Source organism: Gracilinanus agilis, chromosome 3, assembly GCF_016433145.1.
Source record: "Gracilinanus agilis isolate LMUSP501 chromosome 3, AgileGrace, whole genome shotgun sequence".
NCBI lineage: Eukaryota > Metazoa > Chordata > Mammalia > Didelphimorphia > Didelphidae > Gracilinanus > Gracilinanus agilis.
The window spans coordinates 319,299,672-319,321,884 of record NC_058132.1 but is presented as its reverse complement, the minus strand read 5'-3'; the positions used below and the strand labels follow the sequence as shown (position 1 = coordinate 319,321,884).

The following is a 22,213-nucleotide window of genomic DNA, read 5'->3' as shown; positions in this document are numbered from 1 at the left end:
ACACACAAACTGCTGAAGCATATATGCTATTGTCTTGTACTAGTTGGTCGTGACTCTCAGCCAGAAGTTTTATTTTTTAAGAATATGACCTAAACCTATACTGTGCTAATCAACATGGTCAATAAAAGTACTGCACTCTTAACTCTTGATTCTAGTATACTATAAATTTAGGAACTTTCCCCGATACATATAATCATGAATAAAAACAAAACAAAACAAAACAAAACTGGGCAACAGAAATTGGTGTTCAAGATTTTCATTTCTGTTTATAGTTAACAATATTAGTTTAACTTCCTTGTGAATAGTTAAAAGATAAGTTCATCAGTTCCTTTGTAGTATATAATGTTGATATAGTTTGAACAGGGAAAAGGGATATTATGGTTCTTTTTTTATCACTAAAATTATTCAATTTTATTTTTTTCTTATTTACAGAATGATAGTTCTGTAGCTAGAATGAGGACATGATATCAGTAATTTACATATCATATATATACACACTATTAACTTTATACAATTGTGAAATTTTTCAGTTAAAAATAATTTTAGACATCTAAACCATTATTTGGCCCTGTATGATGTGACATGTTCAAAATCACCAAAATAATTTCTTATTGGTATAGTACAATAGAAAGGGTGCTGCATTTGAATTTGGAAGACTTCGGTTCAAATCCCAGCTTTGCTATTTAAGCTGTTAACCTGGACAAATCACTTTTATCTTCTATTTCATCACCTGTAAAAAATGAAGGAATTAGATTGTGTGGCCTCTAAAATCCCTTATAAGTTCTACATCTATGATCCTAAGATCTTGTTAGTTGGAAATAGAATCCAAATCTTTTGGCTCATAAGCTTTTCCCCTTATATTTTGTTATTGTTTCCCTTCATTTTTCTTTGCCAGTAGTGCTCTTAACTCTTTGATTATAAATATGAAACACAAGCTTTTCCTGTAGTTAAGATTGGAAGAAAATGGGAATAACTTTTCAATGAAGTTAAATATAGAATATAAAACTAGATTACTTTTACTATACTAGAACAGCAGGGAAGAAAGATATGCTTTTTAAATTGGTCTGTACTTATGACTTCATCAGTGGAAGGAATGTTACATAGATAACCTCCATAAGATGCAAATCAGCACCTGGTCTATAAGTTATAATTTTTTTTAACCTTTCTCTTCTACCCTAGAATTGATACTAAGTATCATTATTAAGGGCCAGGCAGTGGGGGTTAAATGATTTGCTGAAGGCCACAGAGCTAGGAAGTATCTTGAGGCCAATTGAACCAAAGTCCTCCTGACCCCAGACCTGGCACTCTGTTTACTGTGTTACCTAGCTACCCCTAAAAGTTATAATCTTAAAAGAATTGCTTTGGACATCAAAGAGGTTAAGGACCTAGAGAATGTATGAGATAGGCCTTGAACTTGGGTCTTTCTGATACCAAGTTGGCATCCTAAATGCTAAACTATACTGCCTTTGATAAAACTATCATGTTTTCTAAAGAAAACTGGCCACTGTAATCTCTTTTTTATCTAGTGTCTCCAGTTGAATTTTCTCCAACTTTGCCATAAGGGAAGCAATGGTAGAGATTATAAATGTTATGCAAAAATAAGAATGGAAAGACTTTGAATTTTTTTTTTAAACCTTTCATTCCCAGTTTATTACCATGAAAATTTAAAAATTGATTAAAAGAAAAAGCTAATCTTGAAGTGACTTTGGTTCTAGTCATAGTTTTATGATTTGACCTTAACATCTAGTTGGATGAAATCAAGGTGTACAGGTTACCAATTCCAAAGACTAGCAATTCACCTTTTTTAGTGTCAAAGTGACCTGTTCTATTTTTATAACAACAACTTCATATATTATGTAACCATGTTTATTCTTGAATTTCATGGTTTATTGTCCCTAGGTTTAGATTTGTTGGTATTCTTTGTTGCAGAGACATTGGCATTCATTGGGCCCCAGATTCATGCTGATTTTTTTCGTACCCTTTTAAAATCAGCTTGTGCTGGTGCAAAAGGAAAGCAGATTTATAGAAAAGATAATCTTTAGTATCTTCCAGGGTATCTTCCAGGTTCTTATTAATCTAGCCCTCAAAGAAAGGAACAATTGTTTCTAATTTCTGACACAGAAAGTGCCTTGGTTGATCCCTACTTAGGTAGAAACTGATTGGAACAATGAAAAATTTGTTGAATCATATTTCTCTTACCAGATGGTGCATAGAAGCAAATCATATTTGTTTAATACACATTTATTATAGTGTTTCAAAATATTTAGAACTGAAGAGAAGGTTAAATGAAGTAATTGTCTATCTTTAGTAGTAACCATTTGTAGAACTTGAGTTTAAAAGAGCCCCATACGTTGTTCTAATTATGTGTTTGACTCTAACCTAAGTATACTTTTACTTTAAATCAGAACTCTTTATTCAGCAGATATTTATTAAGATTTTTCTTTCTGTTAATTGCTCTGTAGAGTTAAGGATTATTATTAAAACAGCCCTTGTCTTCATTGAACCCTTAATAGTCTTTTAGAGATGTACAGTACGTAGTACTATACCTCAGTCATTATGTGATAATTTCCATGTAAGTGGTACAGATAATATGATATAGGGGTACAAATATCAATCCTTAATCCATCAGTTTTATCTGAAATGAAAAGTAAAATGAACAGAAGAAAAGCAATATGGAATCTACAAAAAAAATACTGAAACATCTATAATGAGCAGTTATTGTGTACTTTTTGAATCTGAATAACACATGTAAAAGAAACATTGTACTATGGGAAACATTCAAAGTTATATAGGATATAGAATTATTTATTATTGAATTTTATGTATATAAGTTAATTTTGTGGATCAAATACCTGAGTAAATAATTTGTTGATTACTTTGCCATAAAATGGAATAAGGTAATTTGCTTTATGAACCAAATACACAGCACATGAGTGCATAATAAATATTTATTGAATTAAAAAAGTCTAAAATAGATCTATTAGAGTAGGAAACTAAATTATATGTTCATTTTATATTCAGTGAGATGTTTAGGAAGAAATATGGAGAATTACTTATTAACTAAATAAACTTACAATATTTCTTCCTGGAACACTTTCAAGTGAATATTCTATTAAGGTTCTTTCATTTATGATACACTTCCATTTCTGTCTCCGTTTTCAGGCTCAGATATAATTTCTTAGAATCAAGGTGTAGATGTATAACTTGGTATATGTTGTAAGTAAGGTTGTAACCACATTGGAAAAATGTTGAGCTCTGTTTGAGAGTCATATCTGATAATGTTTTGGGGCCTCCTTACTATATCGATTTTCTGCATTTGGCCTTATTATAGTCCATGCAGCTTGTATTTTTTTTTATTGTAGTTTTATATAACACGAATAAACAAGTCCTTGTTTATATGGGAAAATGATAAGTTTTTATTGGTATCTTGTTTTTATATAAATAGATACTTCTAATATATTTGAAAAGTTTTCTTAAATATTGTAAAGATACCCTCCCATATATCTTTTAAACTTGTTGATTGTTCATTTTTTATAAGTTTTGTGAAGAAAAATTTGCTTGACCTCCTCTCCAGAACACTAGGAATTCTGAATTTTATATGTTTAAAAAAAAATCAGGTTTACTTTATTATGGCCTTTACTGTTTTATGGTTGGTTGAGTTCCAGTGAAAAAATGCATCTCGGAAAAGAGGGAATATTGTATTGCTCTTTTGATATTTACTTTTGGCTGTTACATTCTTTTCTGTGCCAAATAAACGAAGTAGGGAATTTTACATTTCTTCCTTTTCCTTACAATAAAAATGTTCAATATTTTGTACTTTCATATTTCTCAGTATCTTTTGAAGTTTACTTTCTATCTCTTGTATACACAAAAACCTCCACTTTTTATTATGGTATAAAAACTAGATCACCAATCCACATTTTACTCTATTCTTGCCCTGAAATGTGTGATGTGCTTTAAAAAAAAAACATTCTAATTTTGGATGAGTCAGAACTTAACAAATATTAAGGAGATAATTATGATAAAATACAACTTATTTTAAGATTAAGTAAAATATCTGGCATATAGGAGAATAAATAGTAGATTTGGGGTAATTCATTTTTAAAACATTCTTGGTCATAGACTATTCCTCAGAAATAGGATATTGCATAAACTTAAGCTGTCCTGCAAGAAAAGCCACCTTTTTCTTTGAGATTTTAAGTCAGGAAAGTTCTTTAAATTAGTTTTTAAAAGGTTAGCTAAATTGTAACCTAGATAATTCACCATTGTTGTCATTTGTATTGTTTTAGAGTATTTTATATGTAGATTAATTCAGTGAATTACTTTCATATTTTAAGCTTCTCTGACATTTTCCAACTGTTTTGGAAAATGCTAGTGTAAACCAAATATATTCCCTGGTGAATTATAGTCTGATGGATTTAGGACTGACTTACCCCAATTGCTGGGACGATTCTTTTCATGTACCCTGCTTCATTCCTCCCTTCCTTTCCTATACTTTTCTTTCATTTTAAATCACTACACAATGTGGAACTCACCTCCTGAACCTCTTATATATCAATAAGACTATTACTATTGTTTCTGGGTTCGATTTAATAAATATTTAGTATCTTTTGCATGCATTGCAGTCTACTTGGGCACACTACAATTAACTGAAGTTCTATAACTTTTTATGTAACATGGCTTTCTTTTCTGACTCCTTTTGTTTTTCATAATTAAGTAGTGTTATTTTTAGCAACCTAATCCTCACTACCATATTCACAACTAGCTCCATTTTCCTTTTCCTTTCTTTTCATCCATTTTCAGCATTATGCCTGGGAGCTTCCTTCTTTTGTGTCATGTAGATATTCACATATTTAGGTGTACTGTTGAATAGGTTAGGTAGGTAGTATAGAGTTGTATAGAGTAGTATAGGTAGTATAGAGTGCAGGCTTTGAAGCCAAAAAGAGCTGGTTTGATTCTCACCTTTGAGTCATACAGGCTTTTTGACCCCTGGGCAAGTTTCTTTTAATTTTTTGTTTTCTAGGTATCTGTTTTTCTAAGAGTGTAAGACTACAAGTTGCTGAGAAGGTTCTGACTTGCAGTAGCAAGAAGGTATTTCCTTCCCTGGATTTCACTGTACTTAATGAAATCACAGGTTTGGTCTCAGTCCCTTTATATCATAGAATTCAAAGTGTGGCAGGTGTAATAGGTCAAGGGATCTTGGAACCTCTGTGTAATCTTTGAGATACCAAAGAGAACACAAGTGATGCAAGAAGATTGGAGATGGAAATTCTACCTGATATTTTACAAAAGGTGAAAATAATGAATTCTGCAAGCTGATGAGGAAAACAAGATTTTTGTTATAAAATCATTTTTGAAACGGGGTGGTTTAATAACTAGAAAGAGAACATTAGTTATCCGTGGAAGACTAAGTTCATTTCCTTTTCAATTGAGTTTAACTAGACTAATAGAAATCTTTAAACATTTATTAAGCATTTCCTATGTCCTAAGTATTAAAAATCTATAGGAAACAAAATAAACAGCCCCTATCCTCAAGTAGCTCACATTTCTATAGAGAGATACTGTACTAAGGCATTTACAGAACAAATACATGCAAAATAAAGGAGTTATTGGGATAATTGGTTTAATATAAAAAGTTGTTCTTTTTGGCTTTGTTTTTTAATTTTTACCTTTCATCTTGGAATCAATACTGTGTATTGGTTCCAAGGCAGAAGAGCAGTAAGGGCTAGGCAATGGGGGTTAAGTGACTGACCTAGGGTTACACAAGTAGGAAGGTCTGAGGCTAGTTTTGAACCCAGGACCTCCCTCCCATCTTTAGGCCTGGCTCTCAATCCACTGAGCCACCCAGCTTCCCCCTAGAAAGTTTGTTTTTTAAACTAAACTTTTAAGGAAAAAATTGACATAAGACTGGAAAACATTCCAGGCATGGTGAGATAACCTTTGTAAAGGTAAAGAAGATGACATTTGGGAGGAAGAAACAAGAAGGCAAATTTGACTAGATCATAGAGTGTTCTTAGTATTAGGGGTGGAAAGTAATATATAAGAAGGAAAAAGGTTAGAGCCAGTTTGTGAAGAATTATAAATGATAAATCAGTTTCTATTTGATTTTATAATTAATTGGGAATCACTTAAGTTTACTTTCTAAAAATATCATGCTGGAAGATAGATTGTGGGAGGAGGAGTGATTATTGGGCAGGGAGATCAAGGCTCATTACTTATCCCAGCAAAAGAAGAAGAGAGCTAAACCAGGATGATGTTTCCCTGTGTGCCTCTAGAGAAGGGAACATATCGGGGAGAGCTTGTGAAGGGTGAATTAATAAAGACTTGGAAACTCAGTAAACGCATATATCAGGATAGGCAAGAAGATAAAGATGATCCTAAGGTTATGACCATAGGTAACTAAGGATGATGCCCTCAATTAAAATAGGGAAGTTATGAAGATAGGAAATTTTAAGGGGAGAGGCAGTTGGTTTGATTTTAAACATATTGATCTGGACCCTAGTGAACATAATACTGAAATATTTCCTAGTTACTTCATTAAGGTGGAGTCTTAACTGCTGGTTTATCTTATCTATCCATCTATCCATCCATATATAGATATAGATATAAATACAGGTATAATCTTAGTTCAGTGAAAAATATTTATAAAAATTGAAAATTATGGAAGACATACTCTTAAATTTTTATGGATAATATAGTCCTGGGAAGCATAGCTTTTACATTGATAAAAATCAGTTCAAATTTTTTTAAAAATTGATAACCTGGAGACATGTTCTTAATTTGGAGTCTGTGACCTTTAAAAAAATTAAATATTTTGATAACTACTTCAATATAATTGGTTTTCCATATAATCTTAGGTGCTTTATTTTAGAAACATTCTAAGAAAGGGTCCATAGGGCTCACCAGGTTGCCAGAAAGGACCAAAAAAGAGTAAACTTGTCTTAGAACAAGTTGAAGTTAAAATGTATCCCACTAAAAAAAAGTCCTACTAATGAAGCTTTGATGAGGCCTGGGTTAGACTATGTAAAATAAAATCCAGATCTGTTAATTGACTGGGCTCATAATAAATAAGCCAGTAATGTGAAAGTCAAACAAGCTAATGTGATTATGGGCTTTCTAGAAAAAACGTATCTCATATTCCCATCGAATTTTTTTCTGTTATCTGGAACATTTATTTCAATCTTGAGTGCTGCTTTATATGGGTTATTGACACTGGTGTATATTCAGAAATAGGGGTAGCTAGGAAGTTGAGGAGGAATGAATCAGTGTTGTCATATAAAGATTAATTGAAAGATTCAGTGATCTTAGGGGAAATTGGATAGCTATTTTTATATATTTGAAAGAGTTATTATGAAGAAATAGGATAAGATAACTACAGAAGACATTACTAAATCCACATACCAAACTTAAGCCTCATGAGGTTAAGCTTGCTAACCTCTGTTCTTTTGTGCTGAGGGCACATTAAGATTCTTTAAAATATGTAGCTTCAGAACAATGCCTGCACTTTTTTTTTAAAAGAAGCCGAATAACATTTTCTTAGTTCTTCATACTTTTTTCTATTAGATTTTTTCCATAATTTTATGATTATCCTTTATTTCAAGTTTCTCTTACACATAATTTTCCTTTTAACTGATTTGTAATTATCCTTCAAGACTTTTGCATATATCTTAACTATTGTCACCTTTTTCTCTTGATTTTTTCATTCCCTTCCCTCAATAAAATCCCCCAGCTTTCATCACTATTAATATAGAGAATCTTTTCTACATTTTTGGCATATTTATATAGTTATCTCTTTTTCTTTTTAGAAATATATTTCCTTCATTTCGAAGGTATATAAATTTTAGAACTGCTACATTTTTTGAGTGTTTACTTTTAATCGTAATGTCAATAGGTAAACAGAATGTAAGAATGACTAATATTTATTTTTAAAATTGGTCAGTGAACTTTACAATAAAAAGAAACATGTACATAATTGTCAACCATAGTTTACCAGTTATTTAAACTATAACTGTGTTGGCAAAGGCATGGCACACATGCCCTGGTGTGGGCTGAAGGGGGCTGCTCCATTCCCCCTCACTATTGCACCTGAGGACATTTTTCACATGCTCTGCTCCTCTGTCCAGCAGACTAGTACGAGCATTTCCTCCACTGTTTGGGGTAATTGGTGGTTCCTTGCCCCTTGAAGTGGTGGTGCCCCTTGAAGATGCAGTTTGGGCACACAGTCTAAAAGGTTTGCCCATAATGTACTATAACTTCAGTTCTTGTATACTGGAATATTTTTGTTAAATTCTAGTTAATATGTAGACTACTCTTAATTCTGCTTTTCACTTTTTATTATACAGAATTCCATTACATTTTTTTGCCACAGTTTTTTAAAGATATTTATGAACTATATTTCCAATTTTTCTACTTTTCCAAGTTACAGAACTATGAACCTTTTGTTCAAATAATCATTTCTCTTGGGATGTATTTAAAACTGTTAAGTTTTCTAGAAACTACTTATGATCCAGCATATGCATAATCTAGATTCTAAATATATCGAAGAAAATTATGCCCTTTTATGTTAACACTTGTTTCATAGAATGATATGTGTAAATGGTATCTTTGTCAAATTTAATTTGTGAAATGTTGGCCACAGATTTCACCAAAAAATATTTTCTAAATCCTTTAGTTAAGATTAAGAAGGCAAATGCAGACTTAATATTTAACAGTTGTTTTTGAAACCTTTTTTCGAAGGGTACGGGGAGGGGAGGTATTGGACTTTGAACCTATAATTATTAGTCATGTAGATAATTCCCTTTATCTAGGGCATTTGGAGATGATATTGCCTGGGATGCCAAATTTAAAGTTAACTGACGTTTTGGGGGTCACAAAGCCAATATGCTTTGGAGATGGAACCCATTGCACTCTACGTGATTCTTCTTAGGTGAAAACATAAATCCAAAGCAATCACTAAATTTGGGACTTGGTCCCTTCAGTGCTTACATAAGCATAATTGAGGATTTCATGGAAGTATGACCAATTCTTTGTCTTAGTCATGGATGAGGGTCAAATTCAAGAATAAAGCTGCCAAGAAATAGAAACCCATCTTTCTGTGAAGCTTTTTCTATGATGCATGGCCAATGGAAAGTCATCAAGAGGAAGAGGATCAAGGGATTCGACCACCTCATATAATCAAATGATCTGAATATTTGATGTTTGATTAATTAATATTAGGAAAGGTATTAAAGGAGGACAGAAATCAGAAGAGGCCATTTCTGATTACTCATATTTTAAGCTCATGACCAGGGACTGCACAGATTATAAAGCATTTAGCATAGTACTTGTTGGCAAATAAATACTTTTAAGCATTTTATGCTATTGAGATCCTATTTTTGATTTCTTAACATCACAAACTTACTGGTGCTTATTCTTAAGGCTTTAAAATTTAAGACTTAAAATATAAACCATTGAAAATCTATTTGCTAAAGCAAATATACTTCAAATATAAACTTAACAAAGTATTTGATTCAAATCTCTGGGCGGAAGACTATTATAATAATGGGACCTTAAAAACCTTAATAAAACTATGCATTTAGCTTTGAATTAACTGATTTAAATAATTTAAAATGGGCAAACTAGTATTACATTTTTCTATACTTTCTTCCTCATACAAGGAAATATCTGAAGGAAAAGCACACTGAAAATTTGACTGAGAAAGTGTATCAAAAACAACATAGTACAGTGCCCCTGAGGTGGCAGATATTTGTGGAACTTATTTTAGTTTGATTTTTGGAAGGGATAGCAGTTTTTGCCAGTCCGGGGTTAGAGTTTCAAGTGCAACTTAAGTTTATGAAGCATAGGATACAATCATTATCATATATTATAAGCAGATTTCTGAAGGATAGGATTTGCAGCACTGAATTATAGTTGGAATTTATGGTGAGTCATTGATCAAAAGAATATTCAAATTAAAACATCAGTTGTAAGAATGTATATGTATGCCTTTCAAAATTCAAAACTTGAAAGAGATCTATAATATAGCAAAGGAAACAGGATATTAATTTCTTCATTTTCTATCTGTATAAGTAAAATGAAAATATGATATTTCTTTAATTCATTTTGCTTGCTATCATTCACCTCTTAAATCTGTGTACCTGTATGTAAGCCCTACCCTCTTTCTGAGATTAATCTAGATCTTTATTGTCATTATCAATGCTATATCATAGTAAATTGCTAAAGAACACATAAAAAGGCAGCTAGGTGGCTCAGTGTATTAAGAACCAGGCTGGGAGATGGGAGGTCCTAGGTTGAAATGTGGCCTCAGATATTTCTACCTTTGTGGCCCTGGGCAAGCCACTTAATCCCAGTTGCCTAGTCCTTACCACTCTTTTTGCCTTGAAATCAGTATTTAGTATCAATTATAAGAAGGTAAGGGTTTAAAAAAGATAAAAGTACATAAAATACTTGGTTCTCAGACATTATTGTAAAATTGGTTAGTATTAGTCTAAATGTTGAGCAACTTCCTTTCTGAATCTTGTCCAGAACCCAACGTACTTCAAGTTCCAGTATTTCTTATAATAACAAAGAAGACGTGATTTCCCCAAGAAGTGAGTAGCAGAGAGAGGTAGGATTAGGACACGTTACATATTTTTGACCTTCAAGTTTAGGTTTTATCAACTTAATGGCTGGTTCTTAAAATATTTTTAGGTCATTTAAAATAAATTTGTTACATATTTTAAATTAATTTTGTAGTTGAGCCTTTTATAGTTGCTTTTTCCTCCCCCAACTCATCTTTAGGATGAACTAAAGACTCTTCTACTAAGGTTCCTAGAAACTGAAGGATCTTGTCAGTTTTTTTTTTAATGTTAGCAGGAAAGATATGTGTATTTTTTAATCTGAGAAAAATACCTACAGACTTAGTACTATAATAGATCTCTTAACTAGGAACATTTATCTGCATAACATGACACTTAATTTTCTTACATGTGATTTGTATTTCTAAAATGATTTACATGTAAAGGTTTCTTCACCTGTTACCCTTTCTATATGCAATCATAGTTTCCTAAAATTTTGTAGCACTTAATTTGTCTACTGATGATTGAAAAATGATATTCTTAACATCATCAGCTGTATTTAAGAGTAGTTCTTATAGTCCCACAAATTAAGATAGCTTTATTCACCCATCTTTGCCAAAACTAGTGTCTAGATAGGCTAGCTTCTTAAAATAGATGCGTAGTGTTCCTTTCTAGAATATTTTTTATCTTTATTTCTATTAGGATTGTCAGTAATACTACTTTCAATATACCTTATATGTATTACCTGTAGAGTATAATATTCTCTATCAAAATCGTTTTGAAATGAGACAGAACCAAAAAGTCTCCCACCAGAATACTTTTTGTCATTCCATTGACAAGCTCTGCAATTTTCCATGATTTCTTAACCACACATGATTTATTACCACTTAGATGCTATTTGTTTGTTTGCCACTATATGTGAGTAAGTAGAAATTAAGAATTATCTTGCCATAGGGTTTCCTCTATATGTGTATATAGAAACAATGTAGAAAGATTCAAAAGTACTCAACATCTTACTGATATTTTCATGTTGGTGTGAGGAAATAATAAAGTTTAAAGGGAATTAAGATTTGTTGAGTTACTTTCTGGTGATTGTGTTACTACTACAGAAAGACTTCATTGTATAAGACCTTGATTAGCAATTATAGTAAGTTTTTACTTGATAGTAGAAGTAGCCAGCTGGTAATTTTGTTTTTAGCCTATCTTCATGCAAATTATTAAATAATTCCACAATATATGTTCTCTTGATCTCAGACACATTTCCAGAGAAATGTCTTTTGTTTGTTTTTTGTTGTTGTTTTTAGGTAAAACTACTTAAATGGGTCAGTGATTCCTAAAAAGGGTTCATTGCTTTTTTCTTGCATTATAAATAAGAGGCACCTAGCTGTTAAAAAATTAGCAAAGATTGTATCATTCAAGTGCTAAGTTTAACTTTTTATCAGCATCTTAAATTTCTTGTGACTTTACTCTGAAATATTTACTTTGCATTGCTGTTTTGTTTCTCTAAACAGCACACATTATAATAGCTTATTATTAAGACTGTTCACTGCTGATTTCCAAACTGAATGACTTTCTCAAGATAGCTTTCATTTCACAAGTATGTGCTATAGCCATTGTCAATCATGGTATGTCCACTGGAGCCTTGGATTCTTGATGCTACATTGTGGTCTTAATTTCCTTCTTAGTCCTTCATACCTGATTTTTTTTGGCTTTAATTTTAATATGCAAGTTACACCATATACGATATACAGTATTTTTCCTATTTTGAGTAAAATAACTTCCACTAAAGTTATTTATTCTCATTGTGTGATGGAGAAATGTCCAATGAAGGCTAAACTAATAAAAGGGATGCTCTGATAAGGTTCCTACAAAGGAAAGTTTAAAATAAGGCTCTTGCAATAGATTATTTCTGTATTCAGGTACCATTCCAGCTAAGTTTAGAGACATTTTCATTAGCAGTTTGCCAACCATAGCAACTCACAAAGCCTATCCTAGAGAGGTCATGATTTTTGTTGCTTATTAGATACTATACTCGATATAGTGGTTCCTTTAAATCTTGAAACCAAGAAGCACTTTTGATAGGTGGCAACTAATGAAGAAATGGAAATATTTATCTCAATTGTGCAAGTTATCTCAAACAACCACAATTTGCACATGTCCTAACATTTTGTTCCTGCCTTGAGTAAATTGTTTATAGCATTGGGAATAATACACATTTTATTTTTTTTTTAAATTTCTCTGTGATACTTCAAGTTGTGTTAGTTTTTAGTGTAATTCATAGATTGAATAATCTCTTTCTTAGTAACTAAATTGAGTTTCCTATTATATTTTATATCTTTTCCATTAAAAAGTCCTGGCAACTTAAAGTCATTGACAAACTTGGGCAAAAAAAGTTCCATCATTAAAAATTTTGTCTAATATACTATTCTACTGAAGAAGTTATTTATTGTAAAATGTTTGAAACTTTAGGTGAAAGAAAGGTTTAATCTTAATTGTAAGCATATTTTGTGAGTAAAAAAAAATGTTTATTTCTTTCACATATTTCAATTACCCAAAGAATACGTACCTGTTTCCATCTACTCATGACACAAATTCAAAATCATGTGACAGTTGTTTGCAGTGAGAAAGACTTTTGAGGAATGTAGAGAATTAGGAAGTTAGAGAAGAGAGGTTTGTATTCTGTAAGGTCTTAGAAGAATTGATAAAGGATGAGGAATAGAAATGAGGTAGTTCATTGAAGATTAATAGTATTATAACTATTATAATGGAGTCATTAAAAGAATATTTTGTCCCTGACTTTTGGGTCACATTATATGCCTCTGCTAGTTTTAGATGCACTGTGGTCATTGATATTGTAAGCCACACTTAAAATGTTATTAAATTTTTTACTTTTTTAGCCATTTTATTCATCTTCCCCTTACCTAAGGCCATAATCTCACTTTATTGGTATGGGAATATCCCTCATTTCTTAACATTAATTATTTTAGCAAATTGGAGCTTAGAGCAGGATCTAGCAAATTTGAAAGAATTTCCAGTATTGTTCCTCTGTGTCATTTAAGAACTATTCTAACTAAATGTAGAGAGGCTCATTTTTCAAACAGTTCATTAACTTATAGATAGAATAATTACACTGATAAAATCACAGATAACTTGAAATAATCCATTTACACTTACTTCTTATTGCAGTACCACCTTTAAAGCAAAAGAAATAGGAAGTTATGCTTAAGAGTACTAGCAAGATGTTATAAAAATATGATCTAAAAGTCTAAAATATTGGATTGTATTCTTCAGGTATCTTTCTCTATTTCTTTTTTTTTTTTTAAGAGATTCAGGTGACACTGTTTCCCTGATCTATCAAAGCTTTTAAACTTTTTTTTTTTTAACCTTTTTCCCTTTACAGTCCCCCTTTTCCCTTATCTCTAAAATTTAATGCCCCTTCTGGGATTATCAACATTGCAAAGACTAAAAAGCAGTTGCAATCATAAAGTTCCAACAACTTGTTAAAACTTCAGCAAGAGAGACTCCAAAATATAGGGTGTTCAAGATGTCACAGTGCAGTTTTAAGCTTTAATAGTTCCTGTTCATTGGATTATAACCATATCTTAGCTTTTGTGAAAGTATTCATTGAATTGAAGATTGGAGTCCATTGTTCTTTTGGGTGTTATTATTTACAAGAAATATCAAAGTGTGTTACTATTCTTTTTCTTTTTTTCCCCTTCCTTTGTCTTTTCACTTTATTAATCTTAAATGAAAACAAATATTTGGGGAGAGAGGGGAGTCATCCTGAAAAACTATTCCAAATGCACTGTTAAGACTGAGTAACACTTAATCTTTGCCCCATTGTGCATATGGGCCTATGGCTAGTAATAAAAATTATTTTAATTAGATCGGCAAAAAGAAATCAGAACTATCTGTACATTCTCTCTCCAATTCGTCTTTCTTCCTAATGTGACTCCTTTTTTGCTTATTCAAACCCTTGTGACAGTTTTATTGATACATCTTTACTTAGTAGTATTTAAAGTATTGCTTTCGATTTAGACTACTCATTCAACTGGAGCACCCTCTAAATGATTGATTGATATGGCAATCACATATGTAAGTGGTTATCTAGCAACAGAAATTCAAAATCATGGTTTGTGAAAAATACACATTTGAGTCTGTTTGTTATACAGAAATGTTACTGAGCCATTGAATCATTCCAGCAGTTGTGGATTTCCATCAGTCCATACAGAATCATATAAAAATGGCATGAATTTATATGAATCTCACCATAGACCAAAATTGTTGATAATAGCTTTCAAAACTGCAACTATTGTCTCTAATATGTCCAGGTAACTGACTAATAAAAACTGCTTATGACATAGCATATGAAACCATAGAACATAAGTGTGGGATTCTTTTTTTCCCTGTCTACTAAACAAGGGAATGTATAACATGGAAGTAGAATTTTGATTCAAGTCTGTATATTTGTGGGGCAAAGTGATTAATATTTTGATACTAATCATTTTGTCATAACTAGTAATAGGAACTTTTTCCTTTATGAGCACAGTGATAACTTATAGAAGTACAAGGTCACAGATTTTGAGTGAGATATGGGACCTGAGAGAAGTTAAATGACTTCTCCAAAGTAACAGGTTATAGTTTTATTATGCTTTTGAGGTTCATATGATTCTCATTAACATGATTCCTAGCATGTTGTATGCCCATAATAAATACTAGTTAAATAAAATAAAAATGTGGAGGCTAATACTTGTGTTAAAGGATCTTAAGTATAAATTAATGTAGTAGGTTCGGATGGAGAAAGTGTAGATAAAAAGTTTATGCAGAAATGGATATGAAAGTGAATAATAATATAGATTACCTGAACGTTGCATAGTATTTTCATTGACTTCCAAGGTAAGGCAGGACTTGTACTACTTATCCTTTCTTTTCTTTAGATTTATGGCAGATTAGATTTTGAGATATTCTTGTACATATCCTTTCGAGTGTGTCAATAAACTGAAACCAGTCTCACTAGATATAGATTTTCTTCATTTGCTTTTTTTTGAAGTTTTACAATTTTATTTTTTATAGGATCATAGATCTGCATCTAGATGGGAATATAGAAGCCATCTAATCCAACTTTACCATTTTTATAGATGAGGAAACAAACCATTGGGGGGGGGTTAAAGTTATTTTACTTTGTTCACATAGGTCTTGAAGAAGTAGAATTGTTTCAATCAAAAATTTAAGGTTAAAATATAGAAAAAAACTTGAGAATTGGGAGTTTTAAAATTCTTACTACACAGGGAGCAGCTGGGTAGCTCAGTGGATTGAGAGCTAGGCCTAGAGATGGGAGGTCCTAGGTTCAAATCTGACCTCATACACTTCCCAGCTGTGTGACCCTGAGCAAGTCACTTCATCCCCATTGCCTACCCATACCACTCTTCTGCCTTGGAGCCAATACACAATATTGACTCCAAGATGGAAGGTGTGGGTTTAAGGAAAAAAAAATTATTACTACATAAAATGTTCCAGAGAATCTAGGCTGGAATAAATTAATCATATCCATTATGTGATCTCGGACAAGTGACTTAATCTCCTTGAGCCTTAGTTCTCTCACCTGTAAAATGAGGGGGTTGGACTAGGTGGCCCCTGAAGTCTCAATTCTATGTGTATGCTATTTTTCCTGCATATTAGTCACTAATCAAAAATAAAGTAAGGAAAATTTCTAAAAGATTGTGCTTTATAAATACTTAATCAGCCACTCTTAGTAACTGATCTGATGCCAATATTTGATTTCCTTTGTAAAGGACTTAAACATTACCAGGATCATTACTTTTGAGGATGGGATCTTTGCATTGTGTGACTCTAGGTTACATGAAAAATATTAAGTATCTTATAAAATTAATATTCTTCTTTCTACTTCAGTTAATTTTTTTACCCCTCCACCCCCAAAAAAAGGTCAAATGGAAGTCATTTTCAAAGTTCATCTCCCAATTTTTCATTCATTGTAGAAATCCCTTCTTTATCATCTCTGGCAGGATCAAGCCACATTTATACTATATATAGAAGCAGATGTTCAGTGATAGAGTGTTTACCCAAAATAAATTCCCATAGTGATTCTGATTCAAGGTTGATATTTGGCTTGAGTATGTGGTTTAGACTAGGGGTATTTTTAAAAAAATGTGATCAACTGAGACTCGAACTTCTGCATTTAAACAAAGATGACATGTTTTATATACATAATTGCCATTGCTGTGCATTTATAATTGTTTTAACATGGTAATTTAATCTTTATCTCTGCTAACATAACTTTTAGAGCATTAAGTTTGAAGGAGTCCTTAGTTCAAGCTCTTAACTAAAATTCATTATTTACTTCCTTTAATGAAGGAAGAATGTTAAACTGTAATATCAAATGGAGACTTACCAGTTATTTCATGTCCACAACTACCTGAAGAATGGTATAAGTTTTTAATCCATTTTTAAAATGTTGGTTTATTTTATATTGTTACTTTATAATAATTCCTTTCCTCTATCCCTCAATTGAACATTCTCTTTAAAATGAAGAATTTCACAGAAATTTATCAACATACTGTCCATGTATGATAATACTTGCCTCATTATACACTTATATTTCACTAATGAGGCCTTCGCCATCAACTTTTTAGAAGTCAAAATTGGCTATATTTTATAAAGAATTGTGCATTCTTTCAGTTTTCATTTCATTTTCTAGAGAACATTCTGTTCCAAATACCTAAGCCTATAGTCCTCAACTGACTTAACTAATTGATTAATGACTCATCATGTGACCTCTGGGCAGATGAATTATTTATTATTTAATACGCAGATATCCCATCTAACATTAAGATTATTAGATGAAAGAATATTAAACAGAATAATTTGTTACAGAGGAACAATTTCATAAATTGATTGGATGATTAATAGGACAACTAGCTTTAAATATGTTAGGATTAATTGATAATGGAGTTGGGACATCATCATAAAATGACATCAGTCCAATATATTGCATATACTTGTGGAGAGAGTTGAGGTTTATATTTAGATATCTACAGTTGGATTAATGCCCTTTGAGCATTATGTGAACCCCTTCCTACAAGTCAGGGAATTATTTTCTGATTTTTATTTCTCTCATTCATCTGAAAATTTTTAATAAAAAACAAGAACTCTATGTAAAAAAATATCTAGATCTCAATTTTAGAAGTTTGCTCGGCCATCTCATTTTTATTCTAAATCATGTATGTATGGACCGTTCAATTTATAGTACTATATCCTCATCAGATATTAAAGAACCTTCTAGGATTATATGAGAAACTTGCTAGGCTTATCAAAGCCCAAAGAGTTAAGTTATTATGTTTATACTGTTTGGTAGTCTTGACATTTCTAGTTTTGAGGGAATTTAAACGTGCATATTGTGGAATTTTTACGTTCTTGGCTTACCTCAAAAACAACCTTTTCTTTTCCAATTTACAATCATTTCCCCTTCCTCTTCTCTTATTGAAAGAAAAGTAAAAACTGGAATACTCCTAGTCAAGCAAAAAGCAAATGACTATGTTGGAATTTTCCAAAAAATGTAAGTCATTCTTCATTTTTTAGTTCATCACTTCTGTCAGGAGATGGATAGCATGCTTCCTCATTTCTCTGAACTTGTGATTGATTGATCTTTGATATGAACTGAACAAATTATTATATATAAATGTAATGGAATACTATTACAACCATAAAAAATAGTGAAAGGATGAATTTAGAAACTTGGGAAGAAGACTTGTATGAACTGATGCAGAGTGAAAGGAGCAGAAGAAGTAGGGGAATAAGTAATATGATAATGTTGAAAAGAAAACCTTGAAAGGCTTAACTTTGATTAATATAGTAATTAGTGGCAGCTTTTTAAAAGGGCATCTGGGAGGAATCAATTCCTACCCAACATTTTAAGATAATATAACTTGTTTCTTCCCAACATGCCTAACTTGTTTTTAATTTTAAAAATTCTTTAAATTATTAGGCATTTGTTTTTTTCTTCCCACCTTACCTCAATTACTAAAGAAAGAAATTAAACCATACTGATTATGTTGAAAAATGAATTTATTTTGCACGTTAACCCATTATTTTCTCTGTTGCAAGGTGGGTGACATTCTTTATTGGATATCTGGAATTATGGTTGATCATTTAGTTGATCAGAATTGTCTTTCAAAATTGTTCATTTTTGTAATTTTGATGTAATAGTTTTAAGTTCTCGTTTTGTACACTCAGCATCAATTTATACAAGTCTTTCTTTGTCTTTTAAAATAAAGTTTTTTCTTATTTCTTAAAGCAGCACAAGAATGCTTCTATTATAGTTACATACTACAGTTTAGCCATTCCCTAATTGATCATCATTTCCATTTTTTGCCACCTCAGAAATAAGCTTTATTTTTTACATCTGCCATCCTCTTGGAGTAGCTAGATGACTGACACTGGAACTGGAGTCAGGAAGATGCACAAGTTCAAATCTAATCTTGAACACTTACTAGTAAGCTTTGTGATTCTGGACAAAACACTTTTGCCTCATTTTCTTCATATAATGATAATAATAGCATCCACCTTCCAGGGTCATTGTGAAGTTCAGATTAGATAATAATTGTCAAGCCCTTACAGTGTCTCAAATATAGTACTATATAAATGTTAGCTGTTATTATAAAATGTCCTTTGGTATTGTGGGGTACATTGGGTCAAAGAATATTTGCCCTTTTCCAGACTTAAAGTACCACCATCACTGTTCACAGCCTCAAAGATTACTGGTGGTGACCTAGTTCTTTCTATAGTTCATTTGGGCCTAATGACTTGAACTTATCAGACCGTGTTCTCTTAACTTTGCCCCATTTGTTTTTGGTTTCATCTCTTTAAGCACTTTGATCTTTTGAAATCCAAGATCATTTTTTTTTTTTAATAACCTTACATTCTGCCTTAGAATCAATACTGTGCATTTGTTCTAAGGCAGAAGAGTGGTAAGGGCTGGGCAATGGAGTTTAAGTGACTTGTCCAGAATCACACAGCTAGGAATTGTCTGAGGCTGTATTTGAACCCAAGACCTCCCATCTCTAGGTCTGACTCTCAATCCAGTGAGCCACCCAGCTGCCTCCTGTTGTTCTTTTCTTAATCTTCCCAGCACTTTACTTTTGAATCTCCCTGGAATGGGGACTATTCTTCTAGGTTTTACCATTTCTAGAGGTATTATCAAAAGAACTACCAGATACACCAAAGCCAATCTTTGTTCCTGTTTTTCTGCACTGATCATTCGCACTTTAACAAGCTCATTGTGTTCCAGTCCTAAAATACTATGCCATTTGTTCTGGGCTGAGTTTATCTTAGGCTAGTTCTCTGGTAGCTTGGTTCAGATTGAAACTATACGTGACACTCACTCAACAGTTAAAGATTTTACTTAGCCACTGTCAAAAATACATTCAACAAAGGGAGCTACTGAGGACAGACAACTCAGACTCGGCTGGACAAAATTCTTTTGCCTCTATTATCTATTGTGAATCACTAGGCAATCTAAGTACCTCTCTTCTACTCCAAGACTACACAGGATTTTCAAAGCACTTAGGTCTTAATTTGTATTTTTTGCACTTTTTCCATTGTTTCTCTAACTATATAAAAGTTGGGGAGAGAATGAATTTAGCTTCTTAGAGAAACAATTTGACATTTGAATCAGAAGAACTAATATATAGAGTGAAGACTGGAAGAGACCTTTGAGGTCATACTGTAATCCAACTCTGTCCCCTAACAGGTAAAGAAGGTGAAGTAAATTGCCATAATCAGTGTATCCTTAGAAATCTCTGATTGTTACTTGATGTTCAAGAATTTGCAAAACTCGAGAATTTTAAGACTTTGAAATACTCTGTGCATTTTATATTAATTCTCCTGCATGATGAAATAGAGGGGAGGAAGATGGTAGAGAATAATGCTTCTATCAGAATCAGAAATATATGCAGATTCTGATGAAATATCTGGATTCAGAATTGTTTTTTCCTTCTCTCACTAGTCCTAATACAGAATTGTTTCCTGCTTCAGTATAGATTTATTTTCAGTTTTTATCCTTTTGTTTAAAAAAATCTTTTTTGCATTGCAGTAATATACCAAATAGTACCTTTTCTTTTGCTTCTGTTATTTTATTTTCCAGGCCTTAAGGTAGAAAGTACAAATATTATTCAGAAGTTCTTTTTCTCAAAGTATTTGATTTGGAAATTACTGTAAGCAGTGTGTTTTTTCCTTTGATCTTGGCAATGTTAGCCATTGATTTTGTTAAATTTTCATTGTTCTGTTGCTTTTTTCTGACTACCATTTTTTTTCTTTCCTTCTATTTAGAAGACATATAGGACAGAATATCAGAGTTAGAATGGGTCTTAGAGATGATTTAATTCAGCTTCTTCATTTTATAAATGATGAACCCAAGACTTAAAATATTTCTTGTGATATCTTTTTCTTTAAAAAAAATATGATGCTTTTTTTTAAACTACCATTAAATAAATTACCTTTCTTAGATTTGGTATGCTTGTTTAAAAGGTTTGGGAAATTTTCTAGAAGATTGTTACATTCAGTCAATTAAAAATTATCACTTATTTATTGGAATTATCATTGCAGACTGTTTAGGAAAGACAACTACTCTAAGAATAATGACAAGAAATGTTTGGAAAGTTGGTATTACTATGTAGTTTTTTGAAGAATTTGGAAAGAAAAGGAATCTAAAGGAATTTTGTTGTTTCTTTTCTTTAGCTAAAAATTAATTTAATGCCCATGGTATATTTTTTAGCTAGCATTAATAGAGTTTCTCAAAGTTTTCCTTTGTGGCTTAAAAATACTTAATACTACCAAATATCAAAGGAAAGATGTGTACCAAGACTGACTGACTCATTCTCAGATTTACTGGCATTTTTGCATTTTATCACTCAATTTCACATTTTCAAAAACAAATAATAAAGATGCAAATATGCTCTCTAAAATTCCAGTTTTCGTTTTCTGGTATTTTTACTATACTGTGGAGAAGGCAGTGTGTTTTGAATGTGTTGGAAAGATCACTACAAATTTGAAGTAAAAGACTGGACTTAAGTTCTGGCTCTGCTTCTTTGTGACTCTTCAGTGTTCCACTTAAATAAACTTCTGTGCTTCATTTTCACAGCTGTAAAATGAAGTGTTTTTGTATATGTTTTATAAGCCCCAAGATCCAAGATGTAAATGTGATTTCTTTTCATTCCCTTTTTCTCTTCCCTCCTCCCCAATATTTATAGTCTTGCCTTGTGTAAATTTGAGAAAACTTAATTTTTGCTTCTCCTTCTCCACAATATTACTCTAACCATGTCATATAAAACACCATCAATGTCCCTCTGACCTCAAAAGAGCATTAGTCCTATAATTGATACATTTAAATTTTTATTTTTATTGATCTACAGCATAATTTATTTTAGCATTTGGCTAGCCTTTAATTCTGTATGTCGCTGTCATAGACACTGTGTTTTTCTAAGACCAACAGACACACACCTTGAACTTGACCATCCTCTCAAGAAGAAAATAGTTTTCATAAAAATCAACACATTTTTTAAAAAATATGTTTGCTCAAAAATGTGAGTTGCAAGTTTTAATTTTTTATGCCCTTAGCTGACAACATTTATGTAGGTTGAGGA

At 31.9% G+C, this 22,213-nt stretch overlaps 1 protein-coding gene across 1 annotated transcript in view; it reads left to right on the top strand.

Moving 5' to 3' along the window:
- WDR33 (WD repeat domain 33) overlaps window positions 1–22,213 on the top strand; it is a 113,263-nt gene that overhangs the window by 54,042 nt on the left and 37,008 nt on the right. The window lies entirely within an intron of this gene.